The following is an 18,552-nucleotide window of genomic DNA, read 5'->3' as shown; positions in this document are numbered from 1 at the left end:
AAAGAAAGAGGATCTCAAAATACGACAGTCTACTACGAATAGATGCAATAGTGACATAACAACACATGTGCATTTTCCCGCTAGTCGCTTATATCAACAAAAACCTGAAGTTGCCGATGTCGTTTTTACTTTTCCCAAGACGTTGGCGCCGTCTGTTGACTTCGCATCGTTAGATGTCTTTGATGTGGCACACATAGGAGTATCAATCTACGTGTCCTTGATATGCTACACAAGTGTCTTTGCTTTGGTTTGTCTTTATTTGCGGTAATAACCGCCCATACAAAACCCTGAGAAAAACAAGTACAGTCCGCTGGGGTGGCTGTGAGTACTTTTCACGCCTTGTATATAGTTCATGTTCACATTTGCGATATAATACAATAAACACGTTCCTAACGTTTTGATTCTTCAATCTACGTCGATTTTATGCTGTCAAACATTATGTTGAAGTGTTTTTGTGTGGAACAAACTTGCAGCGGGTGACGCGCAATTCAACTAAGAGCCTTCGAAAACTCAAGCTTAAAAGTGGATTTCGCACGACTAGCGATTCTGCCTACTGTTTGCCTTTTCCCGGGCGGTAAAAATGTACCTACTTATTTCCTGGTCAAAAGTCCGGCGCAGATCAGTTACTCTAATAAGGATGAACATATTGACGAAAGGCTTCCACTCCGAAACTCACGTTCCACTTGATTACGGTTACTCTAAAATCGCTTTTTATAATGATTTTGGTACGGGAAGGGCATTGTGCATGTTGCTCGTGCGAAATCCGCTTTTAATACAGAGCGACGCTCTGATTGTGCGCTTTTTTCTACCGCTGCAACTCGTCTGAAGGGCATGCATTTCCGCATTTCATCAGGAGTTTGAATTATCGAGAGGCGGAGTATATTGAAAATCACTGGTTATGTCAGGATGAGTTGCCCTATTTGAATTTTTAACGTACCTTTTTGGCTCATCGTCTAGGTGGGTCTACAAAACCGCAGTGTCCGTCGTCCGTCGTCGTCGTCGTCGTCACCGCTAGGGCTATGAACTTGAAACTTTGTACACATAACCTCTCAGGTCAGGCGACCTCTGACAATGATTTTCAGTCCGATCTGATTCCTAACTTGGCCACCAGTGGGCCAGAAGTGGAAACCTAAAAAGTGTAATTTCTCTCTTATGAGTGACCCGTTTTCGCTAAAATGTTTATGGTAGGTACTCCTAGCAAGGATACATCACATATCCTACGGGTTTTTGATTTGACCTCGTTTTCAATGTCACAGAGGTCAAATGGTGTAAATTGGCCGTTTCGGTGTACCTATAGTACGTTTCTTAACTGCTAAAGCTGTGAACTTGAAATTTGGTACACATTACTCCCTATGCCATGTATCCACTGACAATGAAAATCGGTCCGATCTGATTCTTGACTTGGCCACCAGGGGGCCAGAAGTGGAAATCTAAAAAGTGTGATATCTCTCTTGTGAGTGACTCGTTCTCGATAAAAAACTTGATGGTAGGTTCTCCTAGCAAGGATACATCACATATAATACGGGTTTTTGATTTGTCCAAATTTTCAAGGTCATATAGGTCAAATGGCGTAAATTGGCCGTTTCAGTGTAACTATGGCACGTTTCTTAACCACAAAAGCTATGATCTTGAAATTTGGTACACTTGACTCCCTACGTAATGTTACCTCGGAGACTGAATTTCGATCCGATCTGATTCTCGACTTGGCCACCAGGAGGCCAAAACTAAAAAAAGGGAAAAAGTGCAATATCTCGCTTATTAGTGACTTGTTAGAAAATTTTTTCCAGCAAACTATCGTCTCCAGGTGGAAGTTGTGTATGTATGTACAGACAGCAATGCATTGGAAAACGTCAGGAAAACGAGGCTTGTCCGTATTACGATCGAGCAAATCTGGGCTCCAGTGCGAAAGTGCTATGGCAATACACAGAGGAGTACATAAAGGCAATACATAGAACAAACCTCTATCTCAACCGGTACCACGGTACCTAAAAGAAGTTACGCATGCTTACGGTGTATACAGTGTATGCTTTTTTGCAGTCGTCTGTCTGCTGACATTGAGTCTCGGTACGAGTTTGTGTACATTATTGCATGGTGTCCATAAAGCGATGATCTACAATCTATCTACATAATGTATGTTGTACATCGATTTTGCCGATTTTATAGTCCTCATTTGACACAAGCAAACTCTCCCTAAAGCTTTCAAAAGTTTTGAATGGTATTTAATCTGTTCTAAACAACATATAATGACTGTTTCTTATGTCTGTGACAACTTGATCAACGAGTTTGAGTGATTTTTTTCGAAACATTTCTTTTGGCATAAATGTCTTGGTCGCTGAAAAGTGTCAGTGGCGGGAGATTTGAACTTCTTACACACAGCAATGATGGATTTTGCATGGGCTTTTTAGAAGAAGTGGTATTATTTTGTCATGCTATAAAAATTGCTGTAAATTGTAGACAGTTGCTAATCAATTTCCAAAAATAATCCATTTCGGACTTTGATTAGCAAAATTGCTACTCGTTGAAAAAATGCGTTTCAAGCCTAGATGTCCCCAAAATGTTCACAGTAAGGGGTTTACGCACAGCCTGACACATCCGAGCCTCACTGTGGCGGAGACTCCAGAGTCTGGCAAGACTCAGCTAACAATTCTAGTTTTCGATGATATTTGTATGGTAGTTACTCCAAACAACAATACATCACATGTCGTACCGACTTTGGTTTGACCTATATACTATACATATAGCATGTTTCTTAACCAGGATGAATTCCTAACCACCAAATATCTAAACGGTGAGCACAATGGCCCCTGGCCTTTTCATTTTCAATATGCAGCCATGTTGATGAACAGAGGCGATCCCCGCCAGTTTCAGAGTGTATGTTTATTGTATGTCTTCTCTGTAGACAATATTCTAAGTAAACGATGGTCCTTGACGATCTGCATGGATTGATCATATATATGTATGCCTATCGCGATGAGAACAACGATAAAAGGACATCCGATAACGTTAGGGCCTGGGTCTTTAGCCACTTAAAGTTCATCTCCTCAGGTCTATTGTAGCCAGGAACGGATTTGTTCATGTCTTTAGTTTCTGAACGTGCTCATCAAAAGTACTTTTGTCGGACACTAATCTCTTCATGTTGGGATTCATTTCATCCAATCGTGGTGAAATCAATCCGCCTAATAGGTACCGGGCGCAACGTATATTATCACATGAGCACACATGGCCATTAGTGTTTGGGTGCATGCCATACTCCGGCGTAGTCATAGAAGTCGTGTGATGAGGCGGAATGTCTGCCTTGGAGAACGATTGCATGCAACATTTCATTGATCAGGCCCACCCCGATTTAATCACTTATGGCACGAATTAGGGGGGGGGAGCATGCCACATTTCATGCATGCTATTGCAGTACAGTACACTGTAAGCCTTGGCCCGATGACTTTCAAGTTGTTCTTTGCCCTCAATTATGCAACAAAAACACCTTATTTCAATAACGGTTGATGCAGGATCCAGAGAATGTAAACAACATGACTGGTATGAATAGATAGGTTGAACAGGTCATCAGCTACCGGCTGTTCCAATCATCCCTACACCCGGCTGTTCAACAGGTAATGCCTGTCACCCCACAGGGAGTGCAGGTAACTGATTAGGCCACTGCATTACTAAGCATCATAACTTTGCTTCTTTGCGTGGTGAGGAGAATTGATAGATCGGATTGAAATTTACTCACTACTGCTTTGCTATAGTAAATTTTCGAAAATAAACAAAACGTTTCATCAGGATAACATGTTACGAACATCCGTGCACCCGAGGCGACATCTATAACGTCGAGCGCATGAATACCTTGGGCTCCCCGTCATTCGTTCACCATTCTCTCTCCGGCCGATCGAGTCGGATCGTCTGGTTCATCTGCTCCTTCTGTTTCAGTGTAAAGTTTCGCTCTCTGACGGCTGATGGCTTACCTTGCGAGCATTTGTTACAAGCAAAAGTGGCATGCTCGATTATATATACATGTGCATGTATATGTATCATCAAATCCGTTACGAGCTTTGCTAGCGGTTATATACCTTGCGAGACATTTGTTACAAGCAATAGTAGCATCCTGGGGTATAGATTTATAAAATCCGTTGCGAGTTTTGCTGGTGGTCATATTGCGAGCATTAGCTGCGGTATATATAAATCCGTTGAGGGCATTGCTGGCGGTTACCTTGTGAACATTAGTTGGGGTTTATAAAAAATCCTTAGCGAGCATTGCTGGCGGTTACCTTGCGAGCATTAGCCGGGGTACAAATGCGACGACTCTATAGAAGGAGTCGCACTCGATTATTTGTTGTTCCTAAATGTGAGATGAGTGTACAGGCTCGTTGGTTCTCGAGAGTTTCTTGGTGTATTGCATGTAGGCTCTGCGCCGTGATGTGTGTATGTGTATTTTTCCCCTTTGGGGAATGTACAGTCCTTCCAGAAAGTAAATGTCTACCGTTTTAAAGAAATATCACTGAGATAAAATAAGATATTTAAATGCGGTTTTCAGCAGAGTATGGTATATTTAGTTGGTCATATATCTGTTGTATTTGGTGCACCTAATTCCATCCCTTCATTATGTAACAAACATTTTAAAAAAAGTTCCAAAATTCCCTTTTTTTGTTTCATGCGCATTTCATTTTCAAAAGTTCAAATGAGCCCATGAACTGTGCTTTATGATCATCATTTTTGGCACTTGCAATTCCATGGAGTGTGTTCGATGGTCATGACAAATGCACATTTTTGCTTAGGATTTTTATGTTAGTTTTTTATCTCTTCAATAACCTTTGATAAAGACCCCCAATCCTTCATGTATGAGCTGAGTTGGCCATAAAGACCCTGACTGACTGCATTGCTGAGTATGAGGTGTGTTCTCAAAGGTCACTAGCTGTCTGAAAAAAACAATCACCTGAAGCGAGCTAAGCTAATCTTCAAAATGAAAGATTTTAGCAGGAATTTTCTAGTAATGAAAGCAACAAAACCTTTGTTACATTATAGATCACCCATACATTGTGAAAAAGAACGAAAATGAAATGAAATAAAAAAGTTACTTATCGGACATTTTTTAAATTGCCTGTTACATAATGAAGATACAGGATTAGCTGGGCCCAAATACAACAGATACATGACCAACTAAAGATACCATTCCCTGCTGAAAACCACATTCAATTATCTTATTCTATCTCTGTGATATTAAAAAAACCTGTGGACATTTACTTCCTGGAAGGACTGTACCTTGCAAGTAAATGTTAATCGACCTGGTATTACGCCCTTATTCGTATTTGGGAGCTGAACAAATGCTAATGTATTGGAATGTAGTTTATCACATATAATCTATAATATGGCCGAAATGTTCATTGCATAGACTCAATCAGGGAAGAGAGGATAACACCTTTATCATGATTAACCAGAGTATATTTGATACAAGCTTTCGACACGAACCATGTCTTCATCAGGTATAGGAAATAGAGGAGTTTACAACGGCCGAATCGGTAGATGTCGTCCTGGGTACCCCTAAAAAGTTACCCAGGACGATCCTGGGTACCTTTTAGGACACTAAAAGTTACCCAGTTTGAAATTTGCGCACTTTTGAAACGTGTCGACGAGGTTCTTGAAAACGGCACTTGAGCGTTTTGCAGTGCACGAAATCAGCTCAGTTCATCAAGAAGGATGATCTGTTGATCTGTTGAAATCGCGGATTTTGTATTTGCCGTCCACGACCTCAATTATCTTCTTCTTAATCTTTCTTCCCTTTGAAACTAATTTCCCATCTCTAAACGATGGTATTGATTGTAAATAGCTATCTTATTCATCGGGAGAAACTCGCATTTTGACCACGTGTGTTTTGACAGGTGTCAAAGATTCCAATGAATTCGTGCACTGCAAAACGCTAAAGTACCGTTTTTAAGAACCTCGTCGGCAGGTTTCCAAAGTGCGTGAATTTCAAACTGGGTAACTTTTACTGCCCTAAAAGGTACCCTGGGTAACTTTTAGGGGTACCCAGGTTGGTCCTTGGTACCTTTTAGGGGTACCTAGGACGTCATCTACCGATTGGGCTTTACAACGATACATGACTGTATATACACACAAACAGTTTTAACTAATTAACATATGAGGACAATCTCAATCAGGCTTTCTTTTGTGAATGCTGGCTTATGCACTTATTTACGGGTCAGTTTTTATAAGAATCAGGAATTTCAGGATTTTTCTATCTACTCACTGGCTGAAATTCCAGGTCCCTAAAACAAACAGCTTTTTTCTTGGGCCCTTGGAATGGTCACGGATTTTAGGATCACTATTTGACCTCTTAAAAAAATAATCTTCGAAGTTGAGAAAATCTCAATGCGCCAATGACTGCCCAGCTTTATTGCGATAGATGTCAGTCTATGTTGGAAGGAGCTGGAAAAAAAGTGAAAAGTTTTGTGGGTAGTTGATGGCGCGGACTGTAAGGGCGCTGCAAAACAGTGCTTTTTCTGAAATGACACATGCATTTCAGACATTCCTAGACTGCGCCCTCAACATCCATGTTTTGTTTGTGCATGATAGGATTCCATTAGCTTGTCGAATACATGATGTATATGCCACTTGAAAATATTGTGGGATAATGAAGTCGCGTATAGGTATAGGTGTATAGGTGTGTATAGGTGGCGCTGACGTCGCTGAAAATGTTGATATCAGTGCTTTTTGGGGTTCAATATCTCATTGTGCCCTCATTTCATTTGAATGAAATCTGTTCACCAGGTAGCCCTGTATATATATAAACAGTCCCATAAAGATTTTAGTTGGGTTCAAGAAAAACAAGATGACATACGTATTAGAATACATTCGCAACATCATATCTATCAATCTTGTGAAAACTATAGTGCTGTTTGCAGAATACATATTTGATCTGGTAAGTTAAATAATGGATCAGCATATAAACTGGTCTAAGTTTTTGCATTTCGTCCGCAGAATTAAAAATAGGTCTAAATTGACTTCTCTCACTTTCAAAAGTTAATCTGATGGAAGAAAGTTCTCCTTTAACGAAACCTTGAGGAGTGTCAACTAAAGTTCACCGCTATAGTTATGCAATAAAAAGTACTAATTACAAAAAGTAGTTCATCTCTCACCACCAGGGCTAGTAATAGTAAAGATGATGTACGACAATCCATGTCTTTTTAAAAACGGCCTAAAAAAACATGGTTTTTGAGCACAATTTTAGTAAAAAGGCCATTTCTAGAATTACCACGTTTCCTATCACTACACCCTTTACACTGGTATTTAATAACAAAATTAATGTTAAATAAATAGAAATGGTAATTATTTTGCCACACGGTATATATATATGGCGTAGGAGGAACCGTTGGTCTCATGGGCAGGATTTCAAAATCTGATTAGGTATTAGCCATTTGCAACACAACATAAGGGTATGTTTACACATGACTTCTTTAACTTTGATGTTTATATTACCCCTAATAGTTTTTTCAATGTAAAATAATTTAACATAACTCCTGTGTTATTAAGTTTGAAAAATGAAAACGACTGTCAAAGACTTATAAATAACCCACTATTGATTTACCAGAATCAATTTAACATAGCTGTATGGTTTGCAACAACTGGTTGTGGGGTTTCAATTAAAGACCATTTAAACCACAGTGATCCAATGATAGGATCATTTTACAGATTTCATGACTAAAAAATGCTAAAAAATGCAGATTTCATGCTTGAAAAATGAAAAGGACTGTCTAAGACTTATAAATAACCCACTATTGATTTACCAGAATCAATTTAACATTGCTGTATGATTTGCAACAACTGGTTGTGGGGTTTCAATTAAAGACCATTTAAACCACAGTGATCCAATGATGTATGTATGTATGCATGTATGTATATACCATATTTAAATTTAAGCGCCCTTTTCAGATTAAATCCGTTCAAAGGCGCTTTTACAATATTTATAACAAAATTACAATCGAAAAAAGATGGGTCTTGAGCATCGTTTGAAATGATGCAAGGCTCTTTGCCTGCCGGACCTCAAAAGGGAGCCCATTCCACAAAACAGCTGCGGAGAATGAGAAGCAGCGCTCCCCATATTTGCTACGGGCCCTTGGAAGTACTAGTCTATTGTCATCAGCCGACCGAAGGTCTCTTCCTGGCCTATAGATATTGACCAGGCTTGACAAGTAGCCAGGCGCTATTCCATGCACACATTTGAAAACGTGCATGAGGATTTTATAGTTCACCCTCTGCTCAACCGGCAACCATTGGAGCTCACGTAGGATCATTTTACAGATTTCATGCTTAAAAAATGCTAAAAAATGCAGATTTCATGCTTGAAAAATGAAAAGGACTGTCTAAGGCTTAGAAATAACCCACTATTGATTTACCAGAATCAATTTAACATGGCTGTATGGTTTGCAACAACTGGTTTAGGGGTTTCAATTAAAACCCCTGTTACTGATAAACTGGGTAAACCAGATGACACACATGATATAATTAAATTCCTTTTATACACAGTGGTTGGTAGTTTGGTTGTTTTACTTGTTAATTAAATATGTATGAAGGAGGAATAGTTGAAGAAGAGATACCAATAGAAATGGACGATTTTAATGCTTATGATATTAGTAATAATATTGATGGAGTAGCAGATTACAATCCAGTTTGTGAGGATGACACAACACAATACAACACAGATCCTGCTAATGCAACTGATGGAATAGCAGATTACAACACAGGTTGTGGTTATTTAACTGCTGAAAGTACCTTTTCAACTCCAGAAAGACCAAGAGGCGTTGTCCCTGAATTGATGGGAAGAGATTTAGAATGCACTGCTATTGTGGACAAACTAGATGCTGCAGTGGAAGGAACAAACTGGGGAAATAAAAATAACAACCTGAATAAACTCGCACAACACATTCGAGTGGAAGGAAACAATTTACTACAAACTATCAAATAAAGAACTCAGTGATGATAAATTATTTAGCTCCAAACAAAAAGAATGGATAAAATATTTACCTGATGAAAAGGGGGAAATACCAGTAATTGAATTAACTAGAAAGGATGGTACGTTCTTTGCTGTTAGCACAATAAAACAAAAAAATTGTCCTACTTTTCTTCAAAAAATACAAAAAATGATTGAACCTGATACACCGGCACCTAATCTACCAGACCTATGGAAGGTTCAACACCAGTAAGACCAAGACGACCTCAATTAGTACAATTAGTAACCACTGAAACACATACATTAATTGATGATGTAATCAGTTCAAACCAACCAATTGATAATTTGATAGATGCTGATTAAGAAGCACTTAAATCATTTGGCTTTGTGGATAATGCAATGAGGGAAATTAGCGGGTTAAAAATCAGCTTGTGTTACCTTGCTGCAGTAAGGTCGGAGAAGGATAGGCAAATAGAAGATCTAGAGAAAAATAATAAAGAACTTAAAGAACAGCTTAAAAATCTAACAAGAGACTTCACAAACTCTGTAGAAGAAGACCTTAATGCAAGGGAAGATTTATGGAAAGAAATTGAAAATGTAACCGTTGAACTGGCTTATATAACAGACGAAATAAATATGGAAAGAAGAAACGTGTTTGAGTTGGACAGAGAAACGGAAAGCACTACAAGCAGAACGAAACGCTTAAGCATTGATGTCTTGAAGAAACCAGATTCAGATATCTCTCTAAAGGATAGAAATAGATTACTCTTCAAAATGGAAGGTTTAACAATTGGTCCCATAATAACAGCTACTGGCATGTTTTTTTCAACTCTATGCCTTGCTATTGCTTGGTATCAGTAATGCTGCTAAACCTGTTCTCAAACCAGGACCAGGACCAGGACCAGGACCTTAACCAGGGCCTAAACCTTCGATACCAGATAAGGTTAAATATGGTCTTAAGAAGTTCGCCGAATGGTTGAAAGAAATGGCTAAGAAATCAGCTGCAGCTTTACCAGGAATAATAGGGCCTATCGTTTCATTCATATTGAAATCAGTAGGTGCTGTTGTTGGTTTTCTGGCTGAACATATCGTAATACCTTTGGTCGTGGTTATAAGTTCTATAATCTCGGGGTTACTGGAAGGTGTTAAAGCCATTAAACAAAGAAAATAAAACTAGGTAGAGTTTTCAATCTAAATAAATAGAATAGCTACAGGAGAACTACTCAATACTGAAAGGGCACATAAGATACCACTCGGTTTGAAGGCCGATAGAAACATGACATTATCACTCACAATCCGTCTTCTGCTAATCCTAAAGAAACACTGTACATCAGGATACCGGCATTGAGAGAGAATACATTCTTTGTACCGAAATCTCTTTTTCTGTCGGCCGATGTCACAATTTCCATTGATTCCAAAAACAGTGTGGTAACAACCTCCGTAGAAACTTGATCTCCAAGGTGGTGGTTAAATGGGGAACAGAACAAATATTTGATCTCAACGAATACAATCATTATTCAACATTTAAAGATCTATGATTAACAGAGGAGGAAAGAAAAGATAGGGTGTTTCAAAGTATTCAATCAGACAAACTAAGGAAGCTAAGATCTGGTGTATCTGAAGGCAATGTAACTGGTGAAACTAGTGACGAAAAGACATTGAAGAAAGTGTTCGGTAATAAACACAAGATACCATTAGATTTTGAGATGTTTTACAATCATGCTCCATTTTAGTTTTTTGTTTCCAGTTCACGAGGATGTGATCATTGAGATCACATTAGTGCCCAGGGAGGAAATCATAGTAACAGACACAACTGCCGCCATGAACTACAAACTTGAAAATATCGGTTTTGAATAGAACACAGTAACCCAAAAGACACCAGCCAGTCAGCTCAGTAACAAGTACCATTCCCTCTTCTCAATCTATTACGATTGGGTAGATCATTTCAAGACCGTCAGTATTCAAGCTAATGATACACTATTTAATGTGAATATCAATTTTCCAAGGATGTCAATTAAAGGCATATTGCTTCTTTTTGTGTCAGATTATGCTGATGGTTCTAGTGTTTCCGAGATGTTCGAAAACCCCAATATCACTAAAGTACATATAACAATAGAGGGTTTTCTAATCAAGTGTTCCCCGAAGGAATGAGAATAATGGGCCAGTGTGAGATCAAGAGGCGTTTCATGTCTGAAGATCTGAAGAAAACTCATTACTGTTTCATGACAATGGAGAAATACTACCGTGACACTAACCACTATGGTTTATGGTTGGATTTGAGAACCACAGAGGACAACCATCTCCACAGCTCAGGTAAAAGGCTTCAAACACAAAGGATGGAATACAATTATCGATAACAAAAGAAACAAGAAAGGTACCATACAAAATGCACATATTCACCGTTTCTGATGCTCGGGTTAACATTCACAGAATTCACAAATTGTTTCCTTACAACATTAACATGTAACAGTCCAGAGGAAACAATAGATTTCCTTCTAACTAAATGGATACACTAGGTAAGAAAGACATCATCAATACACTGTACCAAAGTGTACTAGTAGCAACAACAACTATTTGTTACTCTTATTTACTGGGAAGGTTTTTAAGAATTAATATTGGTTCACCAAGTCAGACCAACTTAGAAGAGGTTCTTAAAGTGGGTGGAACTGTAGCTGTTAGTAATGCAAGATAAGAGTACCTTTATGATCAAGGGATCTTACCAAGAAACATAATGAAGTAGAGCAGCTTAAGTCGAGCTTTGTTCTCTTGACGAAGTCACAGTCAAACTTTCGAGCTTTGCTCCTGTGACGAAGTCCTGCTCTCTCGACTTAGTAGAGTGGAGTAGCTTAAGTTGAACTTTGTTCTCTTGACGAAGTCAAATTCAAAGTTTAAATTTAATCAACTTTTACCTGAAATTTAACTTAAGTTAAATGAAATGAAAACTGTTAAACATTGATTCTAGAGACTACCCGGAACAGAGTTCAAGTGATTTAGTTATTAATCTCAATAATGAAATTCAGAATGCAAGTATTGTTAGCTTAACTTATGCAGGAAGACCTTGTTCATTTCACAACATAAGTGAAGCTAGGAAGAATAACAAAATCAAGTTAAGGGATAGATACATGACACTTATTATGATACTCGATGGCCTTTATAATCTGGAACATTTTTTTCAAAAATGTTTTCATATCGATTGAAAGAAAGCATCTTCAGTAGAAATGCTGTTAGATTTGATTTAGAAGAACTCACCGGTAAGGCATACACTTATTTAAGAGAAACGAGAATGGATATCAAATAATGTTTATGGGTAAAAGTAATGAATTGTTTGGGTTTAAACGTTCGGAGTGGCCTTATTCCTCTCATGATGGTGTGTTCGTAAGTGATTATCCAATGAATTTCAGACCAATAAACTATTTTGTTTTACACTGTGATATCTATTTAACACTAATAAAGTACTTAGTATCGGTGAGCCATCAGATGTGCTAGCCATTAGATTGATGTGGAAATGTGGAAACAGGTTGATAGGAAGATATGAAACTTATTAAGCACAAAGAAGTGAAACAATTACCAGACACCCTGCCAACCTACCAACTAGACAAACCGGCTATCATTAAATTCACCTTTAGAAAGACAATGGTATCTTACATCGATCAACAATGGCAAGCCGACCTGGTTGACATGCAGAAGTTTGAGAGTAAAAATAAAGGTTACAGATACATACTGACAGTAATAGATTTATTCAGTCATTACGCTTGGACTCTAGCAGTGAAGAGTAAGAGAGAAGAAGAAATCAGAGACGCATTTAAAGTGATTTTTAGAGAGGCAAAACAAGTTGTGGCTAAACCAGAAAAGATTCAATTCGATGATGGTACTGAATTCTACAACAAACACTTCAAGGAACTCTTAACAGAAAACTACATAGAATCGTTCTCTACATTTTCAAGTAAGAAGGCAGCAGTGTAGAAAGATGAAACAGAACTTTAAAGGATAAAATGTGGAAGTATGTCACTGCTAAGGAGACTTACAAGTGGATTGATGTCCTAGATGACTTGATCAGTGGCTACAACAACTCACTGCACTCATCAATAGGTATGAAACCAGCAGATGCCAGAAAGATGGAAAACGAAGGAGCGGTATGGTACAACCTTTACAATCTTCACCTCAAAGAAACCTTCTTTGATCCAAAGTACAAAGTAGGTGATCGTGTAAGAATTGTAAAGTACAAGTCTATTTTCGGAAAAGGATACCTTCTCAACTACACTGAGGAAGTATTCCATATCAAACACATCATCTTCACTCACCCTATCGTCTACAAGCTCGAAGATTATCACAAAGAGGAAATTCAAGGATACACCTATGAACAGGAATTGAGTTACGTTTCGAATACTGACCAACTAGAATACAAGATTGAGAAGATATTAAGGTACAAGACCAGTAAAGGTAAGAAATACGGACTAGTGAAGTGGAAAGGTTACAGTGACAATTTCAATGAATGGTTACCAGTTACCGAGATCAAATCTCTGAAATAAGAAGAAAAAAAAGAATTATATCTATCAAATAGATGTTATCAATGTTTACATACCATTGGGGCCTACGAAATACTGTGTCAAATGTTTTACAACAAAGACTGAAAGTGAATTCGCAAAGAATAGAAGAAATCAACTAATAGATTATTGCAAAGTATGTGGTGAAACGTTAAGCAAAGAATGCACTAAATGTGATGAAGAGAAATTACTAGGTGATTGTGAATTCGCTAAAGTTGGTAAGAGAGGCAAATGAAGATCTTGCTTGAATTCTATTTCAAAACTGATTACCTTGACCAGAGTGGTAATAGAGACATGCATAAAGTGAGAGTTGTCTTAAGCAGAAAGGTACCGATTGTCGGTCATGTTATGCATCAGGTTTAGGTTGCTCCGATGAATTCTTCAAACAATGGATAAACTACCAAAGATATATTAATTTAACTAGCATAATTGAAGAAGAGTTAGATCATGTATTACCAATAAAGGAATTTAAGGATTACCCAGAACTATGTTTCTCTTAATTTAACATGAGACAGATGTCTCAGGCAGAAAACAGATAGAAGTGTGCTACAGTAGACTGGTGTCTTTTTAACGAACTGTTAGATAGGTCTATTTGTTTCAAGATAGTTAAAAGTAATGAGTTCTGGTTTACTACTATGACTGGGGTTTAATAGAAAACTGGAAAAGAGTGATAACACAGTATTTTGGTTAATACATTGATTTCGATAACCTTAATTTACTTAATCATATACGGCTTTTAAACAACAATGTGTTTCTAAATGGCATAAACCCTGAAACTATCAATTTGATGATTGACTTGAGTAATAGACACTTCAAAGTAAATTAACAACACTTGATGACTTAAAGTACAGATTTAGCTTCAGGTCAAGAGAGCATGACAGGGTCACAGGAGCAAAGGTCCAAAGCTCGATTTAAAATAACTTTTACCTTAAGTTAAATGAACAGAGCTCGGGGTTACATAAAGAGACCAACTAACTGAAAAGAAAGATTACATTCACTGGAAAGAAAGATTATATGGGTCATCAGGGTAAACCTCTCCCAGGTCTTAAGTCAATGGATAAGAAACGTGTATCTGAGACAGAAGGATTAGTTAACATTAGAAAAGTTGAAGACATCGAAGTGGTAAAAGAATTCATTAAGCCTCTTGTCACCATTAGCCTGAACATTGACAAACAAGCAAAACAGATTGATGAGTACAGAGACATGTTGGAACAGGTCCTATTCAAACTAAATGATCACCATCACAAAATTAATCTCTCGATTTTTGCGGATCGTAAGGTCTGGTGAAAGTGTCAGCCAGCCCATTCAGTCTCCAATGGAAAGCATAATTTCTAGGAATCTGGCAGTTCATGCCCTAACAAATCAGTTAAATTATATCAAAGCTCAGATTGAGGAGAGGCACTTTCAAGGAAGTGGTTTGTCTTAAATTATATGATAAAGTCTTGTGACCTTACAATATGGTCGTTACACCCAACTACCATTCAAAACAAAAGCTGTAATCAATGTGCAATCAATTGATAATAAATGTTTTCTATGGAGTCTATTTGCCGCTAAATATTACAAAGATCCATCAGTCACATCTGAAACCCTAGCTGAATTAGATAACGGTAGTATTAAAATTAACTCCTTTCCTGTATGTATCCAAAAGGATATCCCAAAGATCGAGGAAGAAAACAATCTCAAGATTAACGTTTTTAAGTTACAGAATGAATCAGCTAAAAGCATCTATGTGCACAACTGGAACCACTCTACCTGTCAAAGAACTATGACGATGATGATGTTATCGATCTGCTTTACTTCAAGGACCATTTCATTTACATAAGAGACATCAGTTTGTTCTACAAGACAGACAAGAATACCGTATTTCTTTGCAAGAGATGCATGAATTACTTCTACCGGAAGACAACACTAGAAAATCATAAACTGAAATGTGGTGAACACGATTACTGCAAGATCAGTCTACCTGCACCGAATAGCAAATGGTCTCAATTTATTTTTTAAAAGTACTCATTCAAGAACAGAGTTCCTTTTGTGATCTATGCTGAATTCATATTTCAAAACTGATTACCTTGACCAGAGTGGTATTAGAGACATGCATAAAGTGAGAGTTGTCTTAAACAGGTTATCTAAAGGTTTGAGATTGTCGGTCATGTTATGCATTAGGTTTAGGTTGCTCCGATGAATTCTTCAAACAATGGATAAACTACCAAAGATGTATCAATTCAGCTCGCATAATGAAAAAGAGTTAAATCATGTATTACCAATAAAGTAATTTAAGGATTGCCCAGAACTAGTCAATGAAAACCAACAGGATTTACCATGTGTTGTTATTGTTTTGAATGGGAATGAGAAAAGGGAAGATGTTAGGAAGAAATTTATGAAGATTGTTTGATCATAACTATGACTTCGTCAAGAGAGCAAAGCTCGGCAAGGCTTGACTTTTGTTAAATTTAAATAGTAATGGACTTTATAATAAGAGAACAAGAATGTAATGAAACCACTTTTGTGTCTTACAGAACAGATAAACAGAACGAATAAACATAAAATCTATTACTTTGAATTCGATATCCTTTTACAATTCTTGGTAGACATTTGATTTTCTACCGAAATTTACAGATTACACATTCCAAATCGTTTTATCTATCACAGAATAAGGCGAGGTAGAAGTTGGGGAATGGGAAGCAATTGAAGATGTTCTTGTACCCTATACCACCAGATTTCCATGCACATATCGTTTTAGTTTAAGTGAGTTTTCTGAAGAATGGAAAGATAAAATAAAATAAGCTGCAATTGACTATGTTAATCTCAACTGTAATAAAAATAATAACCTTATCCTTGAACTTACAGAGGACAAAGAATTCTAATTGGAAAAAATCTTCGATACAAGTGGTTTGGTTTTAGTCAAGAGAAGTTTAAAAAGAAAGGAAAATACTACTCTACTAAACCTCTTCACTTTTACGTAATAGATCTTATTTTAAGATCAAATTTGATTGACCATAGTAACATTGTTTAACAATAAACCTTCTGATACCTTTTGAGTTCCAGTAGAGGACGGTGACCAGGTAAAGCTTCAAAACATAAACTTGATTGCACTAAAGTTGTTAACAAATGTACAAATCATATCAAATTTGATATCACTGATGAAGATGGTAAAATATTCAATTTTAGAAGAACACTTATTAGCTTACATTTTTCACTTGAAACTGTAGATGATGTATTCACTCCATTAAATGAGTAACTAACTACTCCATTGAAAATAATTTTGGTTCTTTAACCACCACTTTCACCACAGGGATATCTACCATTACAGGAGTATCTGTCATAACAACCTTCTCTTTAACACTCCTTAATTTTTTCTTAAACTTAAGGTAAATGGTAGCGACAATAGCAACTGCTGCACAGCTAGCTTACTGTGTAAGTTACCATATAAGGTCTTAGATACAGTTTCACTTGATTCATTCTCTGTTCTGGTCGGGTTCGGGTTCAGGATCCGGTTGTGGTTCAGGTTCTGGTTGATATCCCTTTTTAACCTCTTAAATTCTTGTGACCTTTAACTAACTCTCTTGACCATGCTAATTGCTTATCTGATCTTTGTTTCTTGGGTTTCTCAATGGTTATCACCTGTGACACAGGAGCCTCCTGGTCCATTTATTGTAATTGATTTTTCCTGACATAGTCTGTTAGGACTGTGGCCTTGAACCTCATTACAATGCCCTGAAGTGATAAGAGTTGATGATGCTAAAGCGGTTTATGCTCCCATCCTAAGACTCAGCCACCCTAACCATTTGTCAAGTTCATTGGTAACAATGTAATCATTTCTTAAGTCTTCATAAGATCATCTCCATCATCAACCGGCAAGAACAACTTTGTAAATTTAGTGTAAGCTTTTAAGACTGTCTTACCCAATGAATCGTTAAGTCTGGCACCCATCTTTGTCTGGTAGATGGTGTTTCAAGATTTCCTTCTCTGTCATACAATCTAAATCATTAAATGTAATCTGTTTATTCAATAAATCCTTGCTTTTACCAGTAGCAACTAGCACTTCAAGGTCTTGTTTGGCTTTAATACCACTATCAGTTAAGGCTAGGTGGAGTTGGTCAGTTGCTAAGAACCAGTGCGCATGCTGAAGTAACAAGATAACTACTTCCTGGTAACCACGCTCATACCTAGAGGACCGCATCCTGAGCTTCAGGTTTTTGATACTCCTACGTCCCATACAAAACCCTGAGAAAATCCATTAGAATCGACAGCGAAGGGTGGCTGTTCTGATAACCTGATACACTGTGCGTAATGTATGTATATATAGTGTTTTATATGACAATAAAATGTATATGAATAAAGTTTAAGATAATCCTATCGTTAAATCGTTTTATACTTCATCGATTCTATGCTGTTAAACATTGTGTAGACGTGTAATTGTGTTTTAATTAAGTAATGAAATAAATTTGCAGCGGGGTGCGCGCAATACGAAGGAACAGCACTGAAAAATTCAGAATTTCATAAATACCCGGATGTTCTAAAAATAGCAGCTAATGAAAATACGCGTTTCATGGCGCTACCTCGGACCCGAGCCCTATGGCGCAAAAGACTATACAATTGATAGTGCATCTGAGAGCATTAATTCCTGGGTCCGTGGTTTACGAATTTCCGAGACTCAAATACAACCGACGCTCTGATTGGGCGCTTTTTTTTCTACCGCTACAATCCGTCTGAAGGGCATGGATTTCCCCAGGGGTTTGTAATAGCGAGAGCTGGAGCATATGGAAAACCACTGGGTGCCGAGGATGAGAGGACCGTTGCTATCAAAACCAATGGGCATGCTCAAATAACACTAGCTTAACAACGAGAACACCCCTGTCTGGAAAAATGGTTTGATCCGTCTGAAACTGGATAAGGAAAATAACAGTGTAGGGGTGTAGTAATAGGAAAAGTGGTAATTCTAGAAATGGCCTTTTTACTAAAATTGATCTCAAAAACCATGTTTTTTGAGGCCGTTTTAAAAAAGTTATGGATTGTCGTAGGGCTGCTAGACTCTTCCCGGGTGTGTATAATGCAAACTATGGATATATT

Source organism: Lineus longissimus, chromosome 18, assembly GCF_910592395.1.
Source record: "Lineus longissimus chromosome 18, tnLinLong1.2, whole genome shotgun sequence".
NCBI lineage: Eukaryota > Metazoa > Nemertea > Pilidiophora > Heteronemertea > Lineidae > Lineus > Lineus longissimus.
The sequence above is the reverse complement of the archived record's forward strand: the minus strand, read 5'-3'. Positions refer to the sequence as shown.